The sequence below is a fragment of the Pyxicephalus adspersus genome, chromosome 2, assembly GCF_032062135.1.
Source record: "Pyxicephalus adspersus chromosome 2, UCB_Pads_2.0, whole genome shotgun sequence".
Classification (NCBI taxonomy): domain Eukaryota; kingdom Metazoa; phylum Chordata; class Amphibia; order Anura; family Pyxicephalidae; genus Pyxicephalus; species Pyxicephalus adspersus.
In genome coordinates, this window is record NC_092859.1 from 72,294,533 (window position 1) to 72,307,753 (window position 13,221).

The 13,221-nt window shown below is 38.9% G+C and overlaps 1 long non-coding RNA gene across 1 annotated transcript; it reads right to left on the minus strand.

Annotated features, from left to right (window-relative positions):
* Nucleotides 1–3,051: 3,051 nt before the first annotated feature.
* Nucleotides 3,052–8,010, minus strand: LOC140322059 (uncharacterized). Its single transcript, XR_011919118.1, has 5 exons — nucleotides 7,971–8,010; nucleotides 7,510–7,548; nucleotides 5,158–5,196; nucleotides 4,314–4,352; nucleotides 3,052–3,090 (listed from the first exon to the last, which is right to left on the minus strand). It is a non-coding gene; the product is annotated as an uncharacterized lncRNA (long non-coding RNA).
* Nucleotides 8,011–13,221: the final 5,211 nt, after the last annotated feature.

The following is a 13,221-nucleotide window of genomic DNA, read 5'->3' on the forward strand; positions in this document are numbered from 1 at the left end:
GTTGACACTGGGACAGCTGTTAACATGAAAAAACTCCTTGGCCTCAAACACAGCAAAGTCAAAATAAACATAAACTTCTGTAGGACTTTGTTTGCATTTTGACTTGTAGATTTCAATTAGCTATTCACTTGCTAACACAACCCTTCATGAACCCAGGGGTAAGCACTTACCTGTAAAAAAAATGAAATTAGCTGTTTTTTTTTCATTCAGGGGTAAGCATTTATACCTAGGATTAATTAGGGTTGAGTAAACCTTTGTTGCTGGGGATGGATATGGGTAAGTGGCTGATAACCCTTAGCCCCAATCTTCATGCAAACTAAGCCCAATAGGATACATCTGATAGAATCTGAGAAAAACTGGATGAGCTCCTTTCTAAATACTCTGAATAAATTCATACATAAGCAAGGTTTTACTGCATCACTGAATCTGCAGGTATTAGATTAGGAGGTATGCTCAGTTTTCCTACCACCATGGGAAAATGTGTTCATTTGGAAATTCATTTTACTAGCAATCACATTCTTAGAAAAAATACCAGTATTGTAGGGTTAAGTGGTTTAAAAATATTAACACATCCTAAAAAAAATACATACCGTAGTTACAGTTGGAAGGGTACTTGGATCAACACTTGGCTAAATCAAAACAAAAACAAGGTATAAATCTTTGCAATATCTTGGTTTAAATGCATTTCACATCTCTGCAGCATACTTCTCCACTAACCTATGAACCTGTCAAAGAGCACAAAGCTTCACCTCGGCAGTTGATGCCAAGTCTAGTCAAGTCAAAAATTGTCCACTGAGGAGAGAGCTGAGAGACCTCCTCGGGCAAGCTGAAGGCTCATGTTTCAGGTATTTCCTTTGAAGAAGGGAGAATACTAGGCCAACTCTCCAAAACTTAGTGCCAGATAAGAGTGTCCGCAGACATATAGCTTGTGTGTATTCATGAAATTGTTAAACTGTTGGTGTTCACCTGAAAATATATCTGCCAAGGAAATTTGAATCTCCGGAGCTGCTATGCACTGTGTCAGTTGATTTACAGCATCTGTTGGCCATCTGACTTGTTCACAGACATCCTCCATAACAGTGGGTAGTTCATTGTTTTGTATTTCCTATTCCCTTCCTGCTGCAAGTGACAGTCCTGGACATATTAAATGGGGTATGAGACTTTGGTGGCGTAAAGCACAGGATCACTGGCCAGATAAGCATTAACACTGGGACAATTGTTAACACTAGCAAAACACTTCTAGGACACAAACATATCAGAGGCAATAGGAAAATATATTTTTATAGGGCTTGGTTTGCATAGAGGCTTGTAGATATCAAGCAGCTCCCACGTTTCTTCAAGAGATGATCTCAGGAGTAAGGATAAGCAAGAAGACCTCTCACAGTCTCGCCAAACTTTCCTCGAACTTCCAATGGGTCCGCGAAATGTTGGCGAATCGATTTCGGGAATTCTATTAAAGTCTATGGGGGGAAAATTTGGATGTGCCTCCAATCAGCTGTGAGCGCAGGCGTGCTGAGCTCATGACCTCTCAATGGAGAATCTCCATTGAGAGGTCATATGAGTTCAGTATGTCTGCGTTACCGCCCCCTGATTTTTCCCTCGTTCCTTCAGCGAGAACATGACCTCATGGGGAATCACAAGGCTGTTCTCGCTTACATGTTCGATAAGTGAGAAAGGCCCATTTTGCCGTGAGATCGAAATTACAAATCATTCCTAATCAGGAGCACGTACTAACTCAACCCTAACTAACCTTAGGGGCAAACACTTACCTCCAAATAAATGAGATCAGCTGCTTTCATTGATTCAGGTGTAGGCATTTACTACTTAAATAAACTAGGGATGAGCATTCATTTGCTGCTAGGCTTAGGTATGGTTAGGAGGACAAGCTGGTCACCGATAACTGTAGCTCAATTCCTTTTGTAAACTAAGACTTAAAGGATACTGCATTTATCACATTTATTAGAATCTGAAAAAACCTGATTAGCTCCTTTTTAAAAACCTTGGCTAAAATCAAGCATAAACCAGATTCTACTACACTATTTAAATTGTAAGTATAAGGTTAGAAAGTATGCACAGCTTACTCACCTTTATGGGGAAATTTGTGAATTGTGAAATTTATTTTTACCAACAATAAAAGAGACAAATTAACAGTAATTGTTGGGATGAGTGGTTTAAAGAAGTTTATGCTTTCTGAAAAAATACATACCGTAGATACAATTGGAAGGAAACCTGGATCAACACTTGGCTAAATAGAAATAGAAACAGGGTATACATTTTTGCAATATTATCTTGCTTCAAATACATTTTGCATCTTTAGAATACAAACCAGTAAAACTTTTATTTTTGTTTATATTTTATTACTTTGGTGAGTTTAATATATTGCTAGAAAGAACTGAATTATTTGTTAACAGCCCCACAATTTGCAGCATATAAATATGTTATCACTGGGACAGCTGTTAACATGAAAAAACTCCTTGGCCTCAAACACAGCAGAGTCAACATAAACATATATTTCTGTAGGATTTTGTTTGCATTTTGACTTGTAGATTTCAATTAGCTATTCAATTTCTTCCAATGCTGGATTCAGAAGCAAGTGCTAACGCAACCCTAAATGAACCCAGGGGTAAGCACTTACCTCTAGAAAAATGAAATTAGCTGTTTTTATTCATTCAGGGGTAAGAATTTATACCTAGGATTAATTAGGGTTGAGTAAACCTTTATCGCCGGGGATGGATATGGTTAAATGGCTGATAACCTCAGCCCCAATCTTCATGTAAACTAAGCCTAATGGGATACATCTGATAGAATCCGAGAAAAACTGGATGAGCTCCTTTCTAAATACCCTGGATAAAATCATGCATAAGCAAGGTTTTACTGCATCACTGAATCTGCAGGTATTAGATTAGGAGGTATGCTCAGTTTTTCTACCACCATGGGAAAATGTGTTCATTTGGAAATTCATTTTACTAGCAATCACATTCTTAGAAAAAATACCAGTATTGTAGGGTTAAGTGGTTTAAAAATATTAAGACATCCTAAAAAAATACATACCGTAGTTACAGTTGGAAGGGTACTTGGATCAACACTTGGCTTAATTAAAAAAAAAACAAGGTATAAATCTTTGCAATATTTTGGTTTAAATGCATTTCACATCTCCACAGCATACTTCTCCACTAGCCTATGAACCTGTCAAAGAGCACAAAGCTTCACCTCGGCAGTTGATGCCAGCTCTCGGTCTGCATATATAATCCCCCTAACCTTGAAAAAACTGTCCACCGAGGAGAGAGCTGAGAGTCCCCCTCGGGCAAGTTGAAGGCCCATGTTTCAGGTATTCCCTTTGCAGAAGGGAGAATACTAGACCAACTCTCAGAAACTTAGTGCCAGATAAGAGTGTCCGCAGACATATAGCTTGTATGTATTCATGAAACTGTTGGTGTTCACCTGAAAATATATATGGCAAAGAAATTTTGAGTTCCACACAAGGGTCCCCACAGCAGGAACAGTATTCTGTGTTTGAATCTCTTGAGCTGCTATGCAGTGTGTCAGTTGATTTACAGCATCTGTCAGGCATCTGACTTGTTCACAGGCATCCTCCATGACAGTGGGTAGTTTTGTTCACCTTTTGTAATGTAAGGCCCTAGCCCAGCACCAGTGCTCATCAAGCATCAGCCCCTTAATCTAACACCACAATCTTTGCCTGGGACAATTGTTAACACTAGCAAAACACTTCAAAGACACAAACATATACGAGGCAATAGGAAAACATACTTTTATAGGGCTTGGTTTGCTTGGAGGCTTGTAAATATCAAGCAGCTCCCAAGATTCTTCCAGAGATGGTCTCAGGAGTAGGGATGAGCAAGAAGGCCTTTCACCGTCTCGCCAAAATTTCTGATCAGGTCAGCTGCTTTCATTGATTCAGGTGTAGGCATTTACTACTTAAATAAACTAGGGATGAGCAAGCATTTGCTGCTAGGCTTCGGTGTGGTTAGGAGGACAAGCTGGTCACCAGATAACCGTAGCTTAATTCTTTTTGTAAACTAAGACTTAAAGGATACTGCCTTGATCACATTTAATAGAATCTGAAAAAAACCTGATTAGCTTCTTTTTAAAAACCTTGGCTAAAATCAAGAATAAACCAGATTCTACTACACTACTAAAATTGTAAGTATTAGATTAGGAAGTATGCCCAGCTTTCTCACCTTTATGTGGAAAATTGTGAAATTTATTTTTATCAAAAATAAAAGAGAAAAATTAACAGAAGTTGTTGGGTTGAGTGGTTTAAAGAAGTTCATGCTTTCTGAATTAATACATACCGTAAATACAGTTGGAAGGGAACCCGGATCAACACCTGGCTAAATAGAAACAGAAACAGGGTATACATTTTTGCAAGAATATCTTGCTTTAAATACATTTAGCATCTTTTGAATACAAACCAGTAAAACTTTTATTTTAGTTTATATTTTATTACTTTGTTGATTTTAATATATTGCTAAAAAAGCTAAATTATTTGTTAACAGCCACACAATTTCCATAATATAATTATGTTGCCACTGGGACAGCTGTTAACATGAAAAAACTCCTTGGCCTCAAACACAGCAGAGTCAACATAAACATATACTTCTGTACAACTTTGTTTGCATTTTGACTTGTAGATTTCAATTTGCTATTCACTTTCTTCCAGTGCTGGCCTCGGAAGCAAGTGCTAAGAAAACCCTAACTGACCCCAGGGGTAAGCACTTACATCTAAAAAAAATGAAACTAGCTGTTTTTATTCATTAGGGGTAAGCAATTATACCTAGAATTAATTAGGGTTGAGTAAACCTTTGTTGCTGGGGATGGATATGGTTAAGTGGCTCATAACCTCAGCCCCAATCTTTATGTAAACTAAGCCTAATGGGATACATTTGATAGAATCTGAGATAAACTGGATGAGCTCCTTTCTAAATTTCCTCAATAAATTCATACATAAGCAAGGTTTTACTGCATCACTGAATCTGCAGGTATTAGATAAGAAGGTATGCTCAGTTTTCCTAACACCATGGGAAAATGTGTTCATTGTGAAATTCATTTTACTAGCAATCACAAACTTAGAAAAAATACCAGTATTGTTGGATTAAGTGGTTTAAAAATATAAACACATCCTAAAAAAATACATACCGTAGTTACAGTTGGAAGGCTATTGGGATCAACACTTGGCTAAATCCAAACAAAAACAAGGTATAAATCTTTGCAATATCTTGGTTTAAATGCATTTCACATCTCTGCAGTATACTTCTCCACTAACCTATGAACCTGTCAAAGAGCACAAAGCTTCACCTAGGCAGTTGATGCCAGCTCTCGGTCTGCATATATAATCCCCATAACCTTGAAAAAACTGTCCACTGAGGAGAGAGCTGAGAGTCCCCCTTGGGCAAGTTGAAGGCCCATGTTTCAGGTATTCCCTTTGCAGAAGGGAGAATACTAGACCAACTCTCAGAAACTTAGTGCCAGATAAGAGTGTCCGCAGACATATAGCTTGTATGTATTCATGAAACTGTTGGTGTTCACCTGAAAATATCTCTGGCAAAGAAATTTTGAGTTCCACACAAGGGTCCCCACAGCAGGAACAGTATTCTGTGTATTATTATTATTAAACAGGATTTATATAGCGCCAACATATTACGCAGCGCTGTACATTAAATAGGGAATGAATCTCCTGAGCTGCTATGCACTGCGTCAGTTGATTTACAGCATCTGTCAGGCGTCTGACTTGTTCACAGACATCCTCCATGACAATGGGTAGTTTTGTTCACCTGTTGTAATGTAAGGCCCTAGCCCAGCACCAGTGCTCATCAAGCATCAGCCCCTTAATCTAACACCACAATCTTTGCCTATAGAAAGACCACTCATCCTCGGTAGGCCCAATGTGCTGTACAAGCACCTGGTTACCCCTACGATTTCAGTATGCAAGAGATGGCATTTGGGGAAGCAGAGGACTAGGAGCCCACAGATAATTCAGTACAAAGGATTTCAGCAGATGCGGGCCTAGAATAAAAAGCGAAAGCCATGCATGGGTAATCAGTCCACTAGATGGGTATTTAGGAGTAAAGACCAAAGCAGAGTCAGGGGTCACAAGCAAAAGGTCACGCCAGGGAGCATACACTCACAGGATCAATAACAGTAAATCCAACAAAACACACCAGCAGCAGGTCAGCCCAGCCTAATGCTACAAACTGCACTGATGACTGTGAACAGAGTGACTTTAAGCCCCTGCAGCCAATGGCAGGGCAGGTTTGATTTCAGGGGCTAATCTGCTCCTAGCTGAGTACAGCCTCAGAGTGTGTGCTGGGGATGCCGAGAAAGTAAATCCCCAGTTACATGGCCAAAGGTTAGCAGGAAATACTCCTATTTCATTGTTCTGTATTTCCTATTCCCTTGCTGTTGCAAGTGACATTCCTGGACAGATTAAATGGGGTATGAGACTTTGGTGGCATAGAGCACAGGATCACTGGCCAGATAAGCAATAACACTGGGACAATTGTTAACATTAGTAAAACACTTATAAGACACAGACATATCAGAGGAAATAGGAAAATATACTTTTATAGGGCTTGGCTTGCATGGAGGCTTGTAGATATCAAGCAGCTCCCAAGTTTCTTCCAGAGATGTTCTCAGGAGTAGGGATTAACAAGAAGGCCTCTCACAGTCTCAGCAAAATTTCCATGAGCTTCCAATGGGTCAGCCAAATTTCAGCGAATCGATTTCGGGAATTCCATTAAAGTCTATGGGGGGAAAATTCGGATTTGCCTCCAATCAGCTAAGACCGCAGGCGTGCTGAACTCATGACCTCTCAATGGAGAATCTCCATTGAGAGGTCATATGAGTTCAGTATGTCTGCGTTACTGCCCCCTGATTTTTTCCTTGTTCGTTCAGGGAGAACACGACCTTATGTTGAATCACAAGACCATTCTCGCTTACATGTTCGGTAAGTAAGAAAGACGCATTTCGCTGTGAGATCAAAATTACAAATCATCCCTACTCAGGAGAAAATGCTAACTCAACCCTAACTAACCCCAGGGGCAAACACTTACCTCCAAATAAATGAGATCAGCTGCTTTCATTGATTCAGGTGTAGGCATTTACTACTTAAATAAACTAGGGATGAGCAAGCATTTGCAGCTAGGCTTGGGTATGGTTAGGAGGACAAGTTGGTCACCAGATAACCGTAGCTGAATTATTTTTGTAAACCAAGACTTCAAGGATATTGCATTCATCACATTTAATAGAATCTGAAAAAACCTGATTAGCTCCATTTTAAAAACCTTGGCCAAAATCAAGCATAAACCAGATTCTACCACACTACTAATATTGTAAGTATTAGATTAGGAAGTATGCCCAGCTTTCTCACCTTTATAGGGAAATTTGTGAATTGTGAAATGTATTTTTCCCAAAAATTAAAAGAGAAAAATTAACAGAAATTGTTGGTTTGAGTGGTTTAAAGAAGTTCATGATTTCTGAAATAATACATACCGTAGATACAGTTGGAAGGGAACCTGGATCAACACTTGGCTAAACAGAAACAGGAGAGATTATACATTTTTGCAATAAAATCTTGGTTTAAAAACATTTAGCATCTTTTAAATACAAACCAGTAAAACTTTTATTTTTGTTTATATTTTATTACTTTGGTGAGTTTAATATATTGCTAGAAAGCTATATTATTTGTTAACAACCAAAGAATTTGCAGCATATAAATATGTTACCACTGGGACAGCTGTAAACATGAAAAAACTTGATTAGCTCCTTTTTAAAAACCTTGGCTAAAATCAAGCATAAACCAGATCCTACTACACTACCTAAATACCCAGCTTTCTCACCTTTATGTGGAAAATTGGGAAATTTACTTTTATCAAAAATAAAAGAGAAAAATTAACAGAAATTGTTGGGTTGGGTGGTTTAAAGAAGTTCATGCTTTCTGAAATAATACATACCGTAGATACAGTTGGAAGGGAACCTGGATCAACACTTGGCTAAAAAGAAACAGAAACAGGGTATACATTTTTGCAACATTATCTTGCTTAAAAATACATTTTGCATATTTTGAATACTAAATCAGTAAAACTTTTTTTTTGTTTATATTTTATTACTTTGGTGATTTAATATTTTGCTAGAAAGAGCTATATTATTTGTTAACAGCCACGCAATTTGAAACATATAATTATGCTGCCACAGGGACAGCTGTTAACATGAAACAACTCCTTGGCCTCAAACACAGCAGAGTCAACATAAACATATACTTCTGTAGGACTTTGTTTGCATTTTGACTTGTAGATTTCAATTAGCTATTTACTTTCTTCCAGTGCTGGCCTCAGAAGCAAGTGCTAACACACCCTTAACTGGCCCCAGGGGTAAGCATTTACCTATAAAATAATTAAATTAGCTGTTTTTATTCATTCAGGGGTAAGAATTTACACCTAGGATTAATTAGGGTTGAGTACACCTTTGTTGATGGGGATGGATATGGTTAAGTGGCTCATAACCTCAGCCCCAATCTTCATGTAAACTAAGCCTAATGGGATACATCTGATAGAATCTGAGATAAACTGGATGAGCTCCTTTCTAAATACTGTGAATAAATTCATGCATAAGCAAGGTTTTACTGCATCACTGAATCTGCAGGTATTAGATTAGAAGGTATGCTCAGTTTTTCTACCACCATGGGAAAATGTGTTCATTGTGAAATTCATTTTACCAGCAATCACATACTTAGAAAAAATACCAGTATTGTTGGATTAAGTGGTTTAAAAATATTAACGCATACTAAAAAAATACATACCGTAGTTACAGTTGGAAGGCTATTGGGATCAACACTTGGCTAAATCCAAACAAAAAGAAGGTATAAATCTTTGCAATATCTTGGTTTAAATGCATTTCACATCTCTGCAACATACTTCTCCATTAGCCTATGAACCTGCTATAGAGCACAAAACTTCACCTCAGCTGTTGATGCCAGGTCTAGGTCTGCATATATAATCCCCATAGCCTTGAAAAAATTGTCCACTGAGGAGAGAGCTGAGTGTCCACCTCGGGCAAGTTGAAAGCTCATGTTTCAGGTATTCCCTTTGAGGAAGGGAGAATACTAGGGTCTCAGAACTCTCAGAAACTTAGTGCCAGATAAGAGTGTCCGCAAACATATAGCTTGTATGTATTTATGAAATTGTTAAACTGTTGGTGTTCAGCTGAAAATATCTCTGGTAAAGAAATTTTAGGTTCCAAACAAGGGTCCCCCACAGCAGGAACAGTATTCTGTGTTTGAATCTCCTGAGCTGCAATGCACTGTGTCAGTTGATTTACAGCATTTCTCAGGCGTCTGACTTGTTCACAGACATCCTCCATGACAGTGGGTAGTTTTGTTCACCTGTTGTAATGTAAGGCCCTAGCCCAGCACCAGTGGTCATCAAACATTGCTTAATCTAACACCACAATCTTTGCCTATAGAAAGGCCACTCCTCGGTAGGCCCAATGTGCTGTACAAGCATCTGGTTACCCCCAGGACTTCAGTATGCAAGCGATGGCATTTGGGGAAGCACTGGCAGAGGACTAGGAACCGACAGAAAATTCAGAACAAAGGATTCCAGCAGAGCAAGCCTAGAATACAGAGCCAGAGCCAATTCTAGCAGCAAGCCTAGAATACAGGGCCAAGGGCCATGCATGGGAAATCAGTGCACTAGATGGGGTATTTAGGAGTAAAGACCAAAGCAGAGTCGGGGTGACAAGCAAAAGGTCAGTGCAGGGAGCATACACTCACAGGATCAATAACAGTAAATCCAACAAAACACACCAGCAGCAGGTCAGCCCAGCCTAATGTTACAAACTGCACTGATAACTGTGAACAGAGTGGCTTTAGGCCCCTGCAGCCAATGGCAGGGCAGGTTTGATTTCAGGGGCTAATCTGCTCCTAGCTGAGTACAGCCTCAGAGTGTGTGCTAGGGATGCCGAGAAAGTACATCCCACGTTACATGGCCAAAGGTTAGCAGGTAATACTCCTATTTCATTGTTCTGTATTTTCTAGTCCCTTGCTGTTCAAGTGACATTCCTTGACAGAATAAATGGGGTATGAGCTTTGGTGGCGTTGAGCATAGGATCGCTGGCCAGATAAGCATTAACACTGGGACAATTGTTAACACTAGTAAAACACTTCTAGGACACAAACATATCAGAGGCAATAGGAAAATATACTTTTATAGGGCATGCATAGAGGCTTGTAGATATCAAGCAGCTCCCAAGTTTCTTCAAGAGATGGTCTCAGGAGTAAGAATGAGCAAGAAGGCCTCCCACAGTCTCGCCAAAATTTCCTCAAACTTCCAATGGGTCTGTGAAATATCGGCGAACCGATTTCGAGAATTCTATTAAAGGCAATAGGGTAAAATTCAGATGTGCCTCCAATCAGCTGTGACCTCAGGTTCCCTCGGTCCAGGTTTGCAGGGTCCCTGGGCTTTACTTATCAATGATAAGTACAGTACTTATCAATAACAAGTACAGCCCAGGGACCATGGGAACCTAGACGGTCACAGCTGATTGAATGGACATGCCTCTAATCAACTGTGACAGCAGGGGTACTGAACTCATATGACCTTTCAATGGAGATTATCCATTAAGAGGTCATATGAGTTGAGCTGTGACCATCATTGATAAGTACAGCCCAGGGACTTTGCAAACCTGGACCGTGGGAACCTACGGTCACAGCTGATTGGAGGCACGTGCTTTGTTGGCATGGAGACTTGTAGTTATCAAGCAGCCACCCACCCAGTTAACCAGAGCTGGTCATAGCAGCAAGTGTTAATGTAACCTTAACTGACCACAAGGGTAACCACCTGCCCTTGAATAATTGAGATTTGATTTAGGGATAAGCATTTACCACTTGGTATCAACTAATGTTTAGTAAGCATTTACTCGGTAGGTGTTTTCCACTAGGGTTAGGTATAGTTATAAGGGCCGGCTGGTTGCCAGATAACCTCACCCCAATTCATCAGGTAAACTAAGTCTAAAGGAATACTGCAGGTAAAAAAAAAATGATGTCCTCCTTTGTAAATATCCTAAAATTAAGATCAAGCATTAATGGGGATTTACTTCACCACCTAAAGAGGAAGCAAACTCAAAAGTGCTTAAAACAAATAAAAATACACCTATCTTCAATATCGCAGACCAGTTACCGGAGGTGTCTTCCATCAGGTCCCCCGTCATCTCGGTATCCGTCTGCAAGCCATCATCTTCACCTCTTCTTCCAGGTTCTTATTCCTACATCACCGAACGCAGGCGCAAGATTGGGTGACGTAGTTTAAAAAAAACTGCCGATTTCACTGCACACGTGTGAGATTGGCTTTTTTTTCCCCAAAGTTTTTTCTTTTTTGTTTTTATTTTTATTTGTGTTACACACATGTTCTTAAAGAGCTAAGCTCAGTTATTTCAAAGGTATTATTTCTAATTTTTAGAGACTCTTTAGTCTCTTAAAATTAAAAGTCTAGTTAATTACAGACCGGTTAGGTTAACGTTCATAGTTGGAAAGGTTCTAGGAAGTTTGATAAGGAACCACATAGAGGAGTTTCTGCTAGAAAATAATATTATTGTAAGTGGTAGTCAGCATGGCTTCAAGAAAGACCAACGTTGTCAGTCAAATTTACTTTCTTTTTATGAGGAAGTAAGTAAACAGGTATTATTATTATTATTATTATTAATATTATGAATATTAATAAACAGGATTTATTTAGCGCCAACAAATTTTGCATCGCTGTACATTAAATAGGGGTTGCAAATGACAGACAAATACAAACACTGATACAGGAGGAGAGGACCCTGCCCCGAAGAGCTTACAAATTAGTAGATAAACAGTGGAGTAGCAGTTGATATAGCGTACTTGGACTTTGCTAAAGCATTTGACACCATACCCCACAGACATTTAATATGCAAGTTATGGTAAATAGGTTTAGAAAAGTCAATCTGTAAATGGATAGAGAACTGGTTTAAAGATCGCATCCAGAGAGTTGTAATTAATGATTCATACTCAGAATGGTGTAAGTTTATTAGTGGTGTACCTCAGAGTTCAGTGATGGGACCTTTATGTTTAACATCTTTATAAATAATATAGAGTTTGGGATTAAACATATCATTTCTGTGTTTTCAGATGACACCAAATTATGTAATGGAATTATGTCCATACAGGATGTTTATAATCTACAAGCAGACCTGGATGTACTGTTTGATTGGGCAGCCAAATGGCAAATCACATTTAATACAGATAAATGTAAAAGTATGGACTTGGGGGCTAACAACATGCATGCTTTATACTGTCTAGGGGGAATACATTTGGGGGAGTCAGAAATGAAAAAGGATCTGGGGTAGATGGTAGATCATGGACTTAATAACAACATGCAATGCCAAGCTGCAATACCTAAAGCTAGCAAAGTACTTTCTTGTATTAAAAGAGGAATAGACTACAGAGATGGAGACATAATCCTGCCCCTGTACAAAGCATTGGTCAGACCACATCTGGAATATGCAGTCCAGTTTTGGGCACTAGTTCACAAAAAGTACATTGTGGAATTGAAGAGAGTGCAGAGAGGGGCAACTAAATTAATAAAAGGAATGGAGGAGCTCAGCTATGAGGAGAGATTAGCTGAACTGAAGTTACTCTCCCTTGAGAAGAGACGTTTAAGGGGGATATGATCTCCCTGTGTAAATATATAAATGGTTCATATAGAGAACTTCCTTCCCAATTATTCACTTTAAGAAATTTATGGACTTTTGTCTTTTTTCAACCTAACCTACTATGTAACTATGTAAAAGCCATCAGCGTGGGACTCGAGAAAGAGTCCGACCTAGTTTGCATTCCTGACCTTCTAAAATGGCCTAGTAGCCAAAAAAGTTTGCTGTCCTATAGATTTTTATATTTGGGATATGTTTATTTCCCTAGTAGTTGAAATTTATGGACTTTTGTCTTTTTTCAACCTAACCTACTATGTAACTATGTAAAAGATGTTGCATTGATCACATTTAGGAGAACCTGCCATGTACATTTACATATCCAAATATACAGAGAGAAAGACTACATTTTGATTCTGAAACGACCCTGATTTCTGCTTCCTGAGATTGGAAGCTGTGGAGACAATGTGGGCTACTAGAGCTAGACAGTTATTGACGAAAGGTATATTTATTCATGTATAAAACAGTCAAGACCTATATTGA